This window comes from Plecotus auritus, assembly GCF_963455305.1.
Source record: "Plecotus auritus genome assembly, chromosome: X".
Classification (NCBI taxonomy): domain Eukaryota; kingdom Metazoa; phylum Chordata; class Mammalia; order Chiroptera; family Vespertilionidae; genus Plecotus; species Plecotus auritus.
The window spans coordinates 108880674-108893346 of NC_137784.1; the positions used below are offsets into that span (position 1 = coordinate 108880674).

Consider the following 12673-nt stretch of genomic DNA (forward strand, 5'->3'; position numbering starts at 1 on the left):
AAATACTAAGTGACATTAATTTTTAACTGTTAGTTATTCTTCATATCATAAATAAATGTAATTATTATACAAAAGCATGTTCAAATAAATTTTTATTTTACTTTTTTGGTTTCTTATCAATGATGACTAAAAGGAACAGAAAAGTAACTGGATAAATTTCATCATAGATTGATTAAAAATAATTACTCATTGCCTTCTGTGCTCAAGATAATGTGATCAGTTCTAGAAAAATAATTAAGATGAATAAATCATAGCCTTGCCTTCAAAAGTTTACAAACTTATATGTCTATGATTCTTTAGGCTTTTATAAAAGGTGGTGCATTAAACATTATCAACATTTTTGCTTTCTTTAAAACAGGAATTTGTGTTCAGAATTCTCATGCACATAACATATTTTTACATATAAAATAAACATACTTAAAACTATTTGTTATAAAATAAAAGAGTAAAAAAAAATAGACATCAGAAATCTGACATATTAGGATAAACAGCTAATTGAGCCTTCACATTTGTCTTTATCCGCAGACTGCAAAAGCAAGCTTTCCTAGTTTTTCCAATTCCAAATTTAGCCTGCACTAGACCAAAGGGGAAATAAACTAATTTAACTCCAGAAGAAGTTACTGCTATAAATGTTTGAATTACTGCTACAAGAATCTCTAGTGATTCAGTACATAAGTAAATTTCCGTAATTCTGAGGTTTGACTATTAAATCTCTTCAATTCAATTATTTGAATAGTTATCACTTGTCCTGCAACTAGAATTAAGGTAATGCACATGTCAAGTAGATAAATACATGACAATTCTTGCTCAGCATGAGGAACATACTACTAATGTCAAGAATACAGAATATTTTTTAAGAGTCACAACTGCACAGCCCATGAGACTCATAAGGAACTCTTTTAGATGATCATATAAAATATCTATTGACACAAATATCTTAAAATTAGTACTAAATATACAAATAGTATATATAAACATGTCCTGTCTACTGCCTATGATTATGGAGATGGCTTTTGGGGCCCATAGCAGCCACCAAGGAGTCTCAATTAATACATTCACAAACACTCTAAAAAGTCAGAAATACTCAGGTGCCATTTAGAACCACAACTTCAGTCTAAAGCTGTGCTATCCAATAAGATAGCTGAACCCTTCAAAGCCATCACCACAAAAAACTCTTAAGTCATCACTTCAGAGTTTTGGTTCCAAAGCAAGGAATTCTGTGGGAAATCTGTTAAAGAAATGGAATATTCAGCAAAATGTGCAGTGAGAACCTTGGTGCTCCTATAATAGCAACTCCAAAGGGTGTCTAGGTTATGCAACTCAGAGTTGGCATCAAAATAGGCTGAAGAGTAAAGACCTCTCCATTCCAGCTGTTGACTCAGAGACACTATGCCCATGTTTAATATACTGTTCCTATGCGGGGGCGGGGGGGGGGGATGAATCTCAAGTAAATGACTTCCAAGTAACTGACAAACAATTCTTGGAACACACCCATTCAGGTTTTGGAGATTGCCTTTAAGTAGTTGCAATTACTATTTTGATATTTTTTGTTTTCAGATTTAAATATTTAAAATTCAACACTCTTTTAAGAGCTCATTCTAAAAAAAAAATTAAAACAATGGATTAAAATAGTTCAAATGGTAAATTGTACATTATGTGTATTTTATCACAAGAAAAAATACTTAAAAATTTAATGGATACCATTTCATACCCACTAGGATGGCTATAATAAAAAAAGACAAATAATAACAAGAATTGGCAAGGATATGGAAAAAAAAGGACACCTCATACACTGCTGGTGGGAATATGAAATTGTGCAGACACTGGAAAAACACTTTGACAGTTCCTCACAAAATTAAATATAAAGTTACCATATGACTCAGCAATTACAATCTTGGCAAGAGAGAATTGAAAACATATGTCCACACAAAAATTTGTACACAAATGTTCATAGCAGCATTATTGATAATGACCAAAAAGTGAAAACAATCCAAATGCCTGATTGATGAATAAACAAAATGTGACATACCTATATAATGAAATAATATTCAGTCATAGAAAGGAATGAAGTACTGATACATACTACAATATGAATAGATCTTGAGAACATTATAGTAAGTGAAAGAAGCAGTCAAAAAGACCACATATTGTGATTTCATTTATATGAAATGTCCAGAAATAGCCAATTCATAAAGACAGAAAGTAGAATAGTGGTTGCTTAGGGCTGGAGGGAGATGGGGAGTGACTCTGAATGGGTATGGGATTTCTTTTGGGGGTGATGAAAATATTCTAGCCTGGCTGGTGTGGTTCAGGGGTTGAGCCTCCACCTATGAAGCAGGAGGTTATGATTCAATTCCCGGTCAGGGCACATGCCAGATCCCCTGTGTGGGGCATGTGGAGGCAGCCAATCAATGATTATCTCTCATCATTCATGTTTCTATCTCTCTCTCCCTCTCCCTCTGAAATCAATAAAAATATATATATTTAAAAAGAAGTGGCCATCTAAAAAATATTCTAAAATTGATTGTGGTGGTGTTTGCTCAACACTGTGAATATACTAAAACCAATGAATTGTACACTACAAATGGGTGAATTGTATGTTATATGAATTATCTCAATAAAGCTGTTAAAAATAACACACACACACACACACACACACACACACACACACACACACACACACACACACCACATCACATCTTTTCTATTCATTTATCTGCCCATAGATGCTTAGATTGTTTCCATGCATTGACTATCTATACTAATAAAAGGGTAATATGCTAATTAGACCGGGAGACCTTCCAGGAGACCTTCCAGACATCTTTCCGGACAAAGCCAGGGTGGCAGGGCTGAGGCAGAGGCGGTTAGGGGTGATCAGACCAGGAGGAGAGGGCAGTTGGGGGCGAGCAGGTTGGCAGTGGAGGGTAGTTGGGGGCAAGCAGGTTGGCAGTGGGGGTGAACAGGCTGACAGTGGGGGGCAGTTGGGGCTGAGCAGGCCGATGGGGGGGGGCAGTGGTGGTGATCAGGCTGGCAGAGGAGGCAGTTGTGGGGAGCAGGCCGGCACGGGGGGGGGGAGCAGTTGGTAAGAAGGCTAGCTGGGGGTAGTTGGGGGCAAGCTGGCCAGCAGACAGAGTGGTTAGGGGCAATCAGGCAGGCAAGCAGGTGAGCAGTTAGGAGCTAGCGGTTCCGGATTACGAGAGGGATGTCTGACTGCCGGTTTAGGCCCAATCCCTACATCCAACTGCTGGTTATCCCCCGAGGGGTCCCAGATTGGAGAGGGTGCACTCCAGGCTGAGGGATACCCGCCCCCACACACATGAATTTCGTGCACCGGGCCACTAGTTGTAAATAATGCTTTAATAAACATGGGGGGGTGTAGGTATCTTTACAAGTTAATGTTTTTGTTCCCTTTGGATAAATATCCAGAAGTGGAATTGCTGGATCCTATGAGTGCTCATGCTTTTCTTTATATTTACTACTTCATTGTCATCAAGTGCTGTAACTTTAATTGATGCTGACTAATAAAAGATCAGAGGGAGAGAGTATTTAAATAATACATTTAGCTATAGAAATGAAGGTATTGAAAGGTTCAAATAGAAAAATATTGCTATTGTTTAGATAGATATGAATTATAGGTATGAAAAACTAAAAAATAGGCAGTGACTTTGTTTCATAAAAATATATTATTTGTTCAATGTATTAACACTGATTCATATAGTATTGATTTTGTAGTTTTACTTACTTTGTTTTATGATATATGAAAATCTATTACTACTCTGTTTTCACCATCAAAACTTATGATCTTGTTCTTTCCTTCTTGCCTTTGTATAAAGCCAAAAGAGAGACAGTGGCTACTTTGACAATCTTAAAGCGGACTACAGAAATGTCACCAACAGCATGACCTTTGCGACCAAAGACAGCGAACAGAACATCATTTTCCTCAATAAAATTCAAACAATCATCATTGGGTACAAAGACTGTGATTTTTTTGGGGGGGGCCATATTTGATAAGCTGGATCCTGACACACATCTTAGAGGGGTATATTTTATCCACTAGGGGAAATGTCAAGTAAAAACTGCAGTACAATGATGAGAACACTGGACATGGGCTGAATAAATGAGTGTGAATTTGGAGTCTGCCACTTTCTGGTCGCCAAACCTACAGAATGCTTAATTAATCTCTTTGAGCTTAGTTTTTCTGTAAAATGAAAACAGTAATACCTACTGAGAAGATAAAATAAAGCACATGAAAAATTATTGTGCAGTAGTTTGCACTAAAAAGAAAACAAATTCTAGTTCATGTAAAGAACTGTTAAAATACTGTCACAAATAAAGAACACCAGACCCTTCAGTTCAAGGGCTGATGCTCTAACCACTAAGCACACAAGCCAGGGCTAGACACACATTTTTTATACAAATTACTGAGTAAACCATCTTCTTGAGTCATTATTTAAAACAACCTGCCTAAAAACCAAATATATTTAAGTCCCTCTTGGTGTAGGAAGACAGAAAAAAATATTCAGTTATATATTTAATTAATGAATAAGTCATAAATATTTCTGACCTTTCAAGTTACTTTTGAAATGAAAAATATTTTAAATATAAATTTCCAATATTCTGTCACTAAAACTATGGATTGCTTTTTATTTAGGTATTTCCCCTTTTCTATTAGTATAACAACAGCAACAAACATATTTTTGGATGGCTCTAAATGTCCTCTTGAATAAAGAGAACAAATCGGAGAGAAGAGGAGATACAGAATTATATATTCCTTTCCCCTTACTCATCTCTTCAACTAAAAAAAAAAAGTTGATGCTGAATAGTAAAACACTGGGCTGAAGAAAATGGGATTAGACTAGAAAACTTAACTGAGGAAAATAGGTTGAACAGGGGAAGCTGGAATTTGGAGCCTTTCAACATCAAAACTTTTTTCAATGGACTATTCTCCAACTTTTCAACATGCTTGGAAATAATAACAGTATTATTTAAATACCAAAAAGTTTAAAAGATCTGAAGTATTAAAAATAAAAATTTAAAGAAAAGGGGAATTGAAAATATTTCTTGTTTTTTGGGGGTGAGCCTCCTTGTTTATTCTCCTTAACCACTTCACTGCAATGAAAAGTGGGGCATGATACAGTAAATTGAACACTGGATGAAGAGTTAGAAGATCTAGGTTTAAGAACCAGATATATAAATTCCTATCCATTATGACTTCCGTAAAGTCTTCTACTTGAGGCTGTTTCCTCACCTTCCAAATAGTTCTATCAACACCTCAAAATGGGTAATAATCCATGAAATATACAAATGCAGAATACAATTATAGTGGAATCTGTACCAATGTTATAACATCAAGGGCATACAACTCTAACTTAATTTCATAAGCAAACCAATGCCTTCAAAGGTTCAGTAAAATTTATCCTTAAGGAGACGGTTTGAGTTTTCACAGCAACCCCCAAAGCGGGACATCTCACAAATGCTAAGAGAAGACTTTTTGTAGTTTAAAGCATTATTTCTTGGTTTCAAGTCTATATTTAATGGCACTAAAAGACATTAAAATTCACAGACCAAAACTGAAAACAAAAGGCGAAATTTAAGTCCACATATTAAAAATAAAAACAACGAAAAAAATCTTTGCAAACAAAGAGAACCCCTTGAAGATTTCCTGTGCTTGCAAGAAGCTGCTACACTTAACATTTTATTCTAATTTCTCCTTAATAAAAGCATTAAAACTTGAGGTAAGTTAAAAGGAACTCCCTCCGCGTCTAGAGAAGGATAAAATCTCAGAATGAAATAATTTTTTCCATTAAGTAAAACCTGCAAAGCTCATTGTTAAAAAAAAAAAAAAAAATGTGTCTCTAACTCCACGTTTCTTCCCGGGGCTGTTCTCCTCTAGACAATAACGGAATGGAGCAAGATTTCTATGAGGAGGAGCGAAGTCCCTTTGGCAAGAACTAGGGTGTGAGCACTCGACGACCAGTAATCTGGGTGGGGGAAACCTACACGTAAACGATGGGCCCCAGGGCCTCTGAAGCCTCAAAGTTCGGAACCTTCTCTCGTCTCTTTTAGAGACAGAGGGGTAGGCGGGTCTCATCAGACATCGACATCAAATGTACAAAAGACCGAAGGGAGTTGTCTCCAGAAAGAAAAGCCAAAACCTGTCTGGGGACCCACAGCCACGCACAGGCCCCAGACTATAAAGAGGCAGTGGAGGCAACCCGCGCGACCACGGCCTGAGCTGCACGCCAAACCCCGCCGCTGAACAGCTACCTTCCCGAGATCCCTCCCCCGCCAGCGATGGCTCAAGATGGTGGCCCACCCGGCACCGCGCCACCGCGCCACCCCGCCGTCCCCTCCTCCACGCGCTCTGGACTATCCTGGACTCGCGCCGCATCCAGACCCTCAACCTCCCTTCCTCACCCACAGGCCTCCAATGCCGCCCTCACAGCCAGGAGATCCGCCGCAAGCAATAGCCTCCGCCCGCTTCCCTGAGGCGAAGGCGGGGTGGCGGACACTTACCACGAGCAGAACAGGTCGGCCAGAATGGGACTCTAAGGAGGAGGAGAAAGGGAAGGAGGAAAAAGGAGGAGCGCGAAAACACTGGGCGGTGGCTACCGCCACAGCAGCCGCCCCAGTGCCTCTCAGCGCCGAATGAGCTGCCCAGACCGCGGTGGCGGTATATAACTACGCGCGCTGCCTCATGGGTATACGGCAGCTCCTCCGTCTCCGGCCCCCAGCTCCTGCCCCCTCTCCGGCCCCCGCTCGGGCCCCCGCACATCCGGGCTTCTATGATACTTTACTAAAGGACTTTGGAGGGTGGGCGCGTACATGTGCACGGCCTTATACAATCTCGAAGGCAGCAGCACTTTGACATGCGCGGTGGGCTGCGGGTCGCGGGCTGTAGGCTGCGAGCCAGGGAGAAGTACTGGGCTGAGGCCCTCTCCTCCGTGACCCTGCTGTGCAACCCGAGCAGCAATTCCAAAATTCGTGCTGCCCACAGTATCTAAGCACATGATTTTTGGATCCTCCCTGTGTGTAAGGGATAGAGACACCATTAAAAAAAATACTATAGCCGACCAGTGAAGACCTAAACTTGGTGAATAAAATGCATAAAAATCAGGTTAATTTCACCGAATTTGTTTTAAACATATGGTTTTGCTTGCACGTTATTCCTGTCATATACATGTCTATATTAGTTATTAAAATGTTAAGGGCCCTGGCTGGTTTGCTCAGTGGATAGAACATCGGCCTGTGGACTGAAGGGTCCTGGTTCGATTCCAGTCAAGGGCACATGCCTGGGTTGCGGGCTCGATCCCCAGTGTGGGGCCTGCAGGAGGCAGCCAATCAATGAGTCTCTCTCATCATTGATGTTTCTATCTCTATCTCCGTCTCCCTTCCTCTCTGAAATCAATAAGGATATATAAAAATAAATAACTATATAAATAAATAAATAAATAAAAGCTGTTGAGCAAAATATGAAAAAAATGTTAAGGAAAAAATACGTTTAGGAGAAAAACATTTGCCAAGACACTGCTTGCACAAACATTTTCTAAGCGTTTTGAACAGTAAAGAAAATTTCCTTTCTCAATTTACCTCACAAATCTTGTGGCAATAGTGGCCATTCTCTCAAGAGTTAACCCAGACTGAAAACCTTGCCGTAATAGTTCCTTAATGCATATGTAAGTTCAGTCAGTTACTTAATCCTGCCAATTCTATTTGAGCTAGTTTCTTCTTTCTTATCCATACTTCTTTCGCTACTGACCGACCCTGAAAATAAGCTTTACAAGAAAAGACAGTAAATAATAAAAATAAAAAACACGAAAATTTAAAAATTGCAAAATCTTCCAGCATTTATAGACACACACCGCCCCCCCCCGCCGCGCGCGCTCGCGCGCGCGCGCGCGCACACACACACACACACACACACACACACACACACACACTCCTTTGTTGTCACTGGGAAATTGCAAATCTACAGCCCATGATGTGGAGCTTTACCTCGGTCCCACCCTCCTAGAAACTACAAAGTCCCAACGCACTCCTTCTTCCTCTCAAGCCAGTCCAGATCTGTTTAGATCCCTTTCTTTCCCAGGAGCCCAAAATTTACCTCAGATTCTCTCCGTGTATAATAGAGTGTCAAGAGTCTGCACAAAGCAACTAAAATGAGGAGGAGAGACGGTAAAATATGCCTCAGTGAGATGACCAGAAAACATTTATAAACCAAACCAAAATTTCAATCCTATTTATTCTGTTTTAATATGTTTTTATTGATTTCAGAGAAGGAGAGACAAAATACCAATGATGAGAGAGAATCGTTGATCGGATGCCTCCTGCACATCCCCTACTGGGGATTGAGCCCGCAACCCAGCCATGTGCCCTGCCAGGAATCCAACCGTGACCTCCTGGTTCATGGATCGATGTTCAACCACAGAGCCACACTGGCTGGGATCCAATTTATTATTTTTTTCCCATGAAAAAATATAACAGTCAAGAAGACCCGAAAACTCTGGTCAGCAAATGTTTTCTCAAAAGGAAATGTACCCGAGCTCAGCGATTAGAGAGTAGAGGGTTTTGGGTTCAATTCCTGGTGAAGGATATGTACCTGGGTTATAGGTTCAATCCCCGCCTTGGTAGGGGTGCATGCAGAAGGCAAACAATCTCTCTCTCTCCCTCCCTCTCTACCTACCTTCCACTCTCTCTAAAAACCAATGGAAAGGGGGGGAGGTCAATGGGGGGAAAAAAAGGAGACATATGTACTACTATTTGTAATACTTCAAACAATTAAAAAAATAAAATTAAATTAAAAAAAAATCCTTGGGTGAGGGTTAACAAAACAACAACAACAACAAAGGAAATGTACATGAGAAGCCAAATTATAATAAAAGGGATGCCTGGTGAGAATGGAATTCACACATGGGAAATTTGATGATTTTGACTACTTTATCCTTAAAACTCTTCCTCAAGTTTGCCCTGTTCTGTTTCTCATCCCATCAAAAACAAAGATATCAAGCCCAGCTGGTGTTGCTCAGTGGTTGAGCATTGACTTACGAACCAGGAAGTCACAGTTCCATTCCTGGTAGGTGCACCTGCCCTGGGTTGCAGATTGTGGGCTGGATCCCCGGTAGGGGGCATACAGGAGGCAGCCAATCAATGATCCTTTCTCATCATTAATGTTTCTATCTCCCTCTCCCTTCCTCTCTGAAATCAATAAAAATATATTTTAAAACAAAAACACACACACAAAAAAACCCCACATGTCAAGTAGTACATCTGCTAGAGTAACCAAAATTCCTGGGAATGTATATTTATTCTGAGTGGGCCTTTTAGAGGAATTGCCTCCACAGAACACTTTAGTGAATGGAAGAAATTGAATGCAGGAAAGACAGGAGAGTTAGCTCTAGAAACACTTGGTATATAGTAATAATTAAAATCATAGCTAAAAAATTATATAGCATTTATTGTGTACTAAGCACTGTTCTCAGTACTCTTTAATATTAATTATTTCATACAACCTTATCAGGAAAGTACTGTTTTTATCATCCCCGTACACAGATGGCACAGATATAGTAAATATTTTGTTTGCAGTCACACAACACAAGTGATAAAGCCAGGATTTGAACTCAGGTATTTTGGTTCTGTAATCTTAGCCATTATAGTCTCCTATCTCTTTAGATCTAAATCATATGTTAAATGAATGAATAAATGTATAGATAGTTTAAGAGACTGGTATCAAAGATTCTTGAGGATATATAAATTAAAAGGGGATATCAAATAATGCTGCCTTCATGTAGAATAAGTGCAATAGGGTAAATACTTATCAGAATGAATCTCCCATTAAGACAAGTCTGAGTTTGGCTCAGTGGATAGAGTGTTGGCCTACAGACTGGAGGGTCCTGGTTTTGATTCTGGTCAAGGGCACATGCCCAGGTTGCAGCTGGAACCCAGTAGGAGATGTGCAGAAGGCAGCCAATCAATCATTCTCTCTCATCATTGACGTTTCTATCTCTCTCTTCCTCTCTGAAATCAATACAAATATATAAATAAAAAGAAAGAAAAAGTCACTCCTATTATAAATTTTGGTGGAAGTAACACATTTAGTTACCTATGTCTCTAAGATTCTGGTTAAGGCCTTTCTATGTTCCTCACATTTGTTATTAAAACACTAGCACTAGAGGGCTCTTGAATAAATCTCAAAGAGGATTCACCCACATGTATAATTACTAGGTAAAGAGTTTTCACACTCCTCTGGTAACTGCAGGCAGAGATTGACAACCCTTCAGAGTTGAAAGTTTTAAATTTTTGTAATCAGTACTTTGCATTATGCTATATTTTAGAGAGGGGCACAAAGAAATACAACTTTTTTGGTGTATGGGACAACACTCCAACCAACTGAGCCACCTGGCCAGGGCACCATTGACGATTTTGATAGAAAAACGAAGTGCATACTTTGTGATTTACTTTCATTTCTCTAGACTCAAAATGGAAAAGAGTCTTAGGAATTAAGACTAGGTGCAGGGAGACCAATTAGGATGCATATTATGTGGCCTTAGTGTCTGGTTTCTTTCCCTGCACAAAACGTAGCCAGAGTTCCTCCATGTGGTAGCACGTAGTAGTACTTCATTCCCTTTTATGGCTGTACTAGAGGCCCGGTGCACGAAAAGATATAAGGTTGAAAAGATATAAGGTTGAAAAGATATAAGGTTGAAAAGATAATTGTTTTTTCTCATTAAAAGATTGTGGCACCCTCATTGTAAATCAATTGATCATAGCCCTGGTGTGTGTGGCTTGTCTGGTTGGAGCATTGGCCTGTAAATCAAACGGTGGTAGGTTCGATTCCCGGGCAGGGCATATACCCAGGTTGTGGGCTCGATCCCCAGTCGAGGCCCATGTGGGAGATAACCGATTGATGTTTCTCTCCTCTCTCTCTCTCTCTCTCTCTCTCTCTCTCTCCCTCTCCCTTCCTCCCTAAAATCAGTAAAAAGAATTCAATTGACCATAGATGTATTGTTTTATTTCTGTACGCTCTTTCTATTTCACTTTTCTGTGATTCTATCCTTATGGCAGGAATACACTGTCTTAATTACTTCAGTTTTGTAGTAAGTTTTGAAATTGGGAAGACTGCATTCTCCTACATTGTTCTTTCTGAAGACAAAATTGCATTTTTGGTGCCATATTTAAGAAATGTGAATAATCCAAAGTCAAATATTTATACATATATTTTATTCTAAGGATATTACAGTTTTAGCTCTTAAAATTAGGTCTTTTATTCATTTGGAGTTAATTTTTGTATATAGTAATGTTACCAGACAAGGACTGGCCTGGAACAGGTCTGCCTTAGGCCGGTCTATAGTGTGTGGGCTCTTGAGTTTGTGTAGGAAAGATTTCATAACACAAGTCCAGATGACTTTGAGAGTACATTTATTAAAGGTGGGGACAGTGAAACAAAGGAAGGAGTTAGGGTAGAAGAAGTCACAGGAGAGAACCTAGGTAGTGCTCTGCTTTGGCTTCCTAGAAATGGTACAGGAAAGAAGTGGGCCAAGGAGGGGCCTCTGTTAGCTCACTGGAAAGTCAGAGAAAAAGGGGGCCTTGAAGATAGGATCAGGGGCTAAGTCCTAGAGAGCTGCTGCTTCCTGTTACTCCCCTGGTTTCAAGTCTCCTGAGGACTCTTAAGAGTTTAAGTTTAGGAGGAAGTAAAAAGTTCATGCCCAAGAAACGGAATTGCATGCTCTAGAGCAGTGGTTCTCAACCTTTCTAATGCCGCGACCCTTTAATACAGTTCCTCATGTTGTGGTGACCCCCAACCATAAAATTATTTTCGTTGCTACTTCATAACTGTAATTTTGCTACTATTAATGAATCGGAATGTAAATATTTGTGTTTTCCGATGGTCTTAGGCTCTACAACAGTGGTTCTCAACCTGTGGGTGGCTGGTTGGAGCATTGGCCTGTAAATCAAAAGGTGGTGGGTTCGATTCCCGGGCAGGGCATATACCCAGGTTGTGGGCTCGATCCCCAGTCGAGGCCCATGTGGGAGATAACTGATTGCGACCCACAGGTTGAGAACCACTGCTGTAGAGCTAAGACCATCGGAAAACACAGATATTTACATTATGATTCACTAATAGTAGCAAAATTACAGTTATGAAGTAGCAACAAAAATAATTTTATGGTTGGGGGTCACCACAACATGAGGAACTGTATTAAAGGGTCCCGGCATTAGAAAGGTTGAGAACCACTGCTCTAGAGCAAGCCTGCACCAGGTCTTTGTCTTGAGGGTTTTAATTTTTCTTCTGTGGGGCGAGAATCTTAGGGGAGGGTTTTAGTAGAATATTCCATTAGCTTTCCAGGTACGTTTTTAATATGCTGATGTATCAAAATGGGCATATAGGGGAGTTTGGGATTATTCTTTGGTGAGCTTTTCGGTTTTACTTTTATCTTGGATCTGTCTAGCATTAGTCAGGTTTTTGTTATTTGTTCCCCTGACTTCATCTATCCTTGGGTTTAGCTGGCACAAATGGTATTAATTGGATCTCTGTCCTCTAACTCCCTGACCAGGGTGATTTAAGCTATGTATTTTCTGGTTAGGGAGGAGAGGTATAAACCATTTGCTCTCAAGTGTCCTTGGTTAGGAAGATAAGGTCTTGCAATTCTTTAGCTGGCTATAAATTGTTCAAAGT

The 12673-nt window shown here is 39.8% G+C and overlaps 1 protein-coding gene across 3 annotated transcripts in view; it reads right to left on the reverse strand.

Moving 5' to 3' along the window:
• Positions 1 to 6647, reverse strand: part of ZNF280C (zinc finger protein 280C) — a 57311-nt gene extending 50664 nt beyond the window's left edge. For all 3 annotated transcript variants that reach the window (XM_080652925.1, XM_080652926.1, XM_080652927.1), the window contains exon 1: positions 6517 to 6647. The gene's annotated coding sequence lies outside the window, so the exon portion shown is untranslated. The remainder of the gene's footprint in view (positions 1 to 6516) is intronic.
• Positions 6648 to 12673: the final 6026 nt, after the last annotated feature.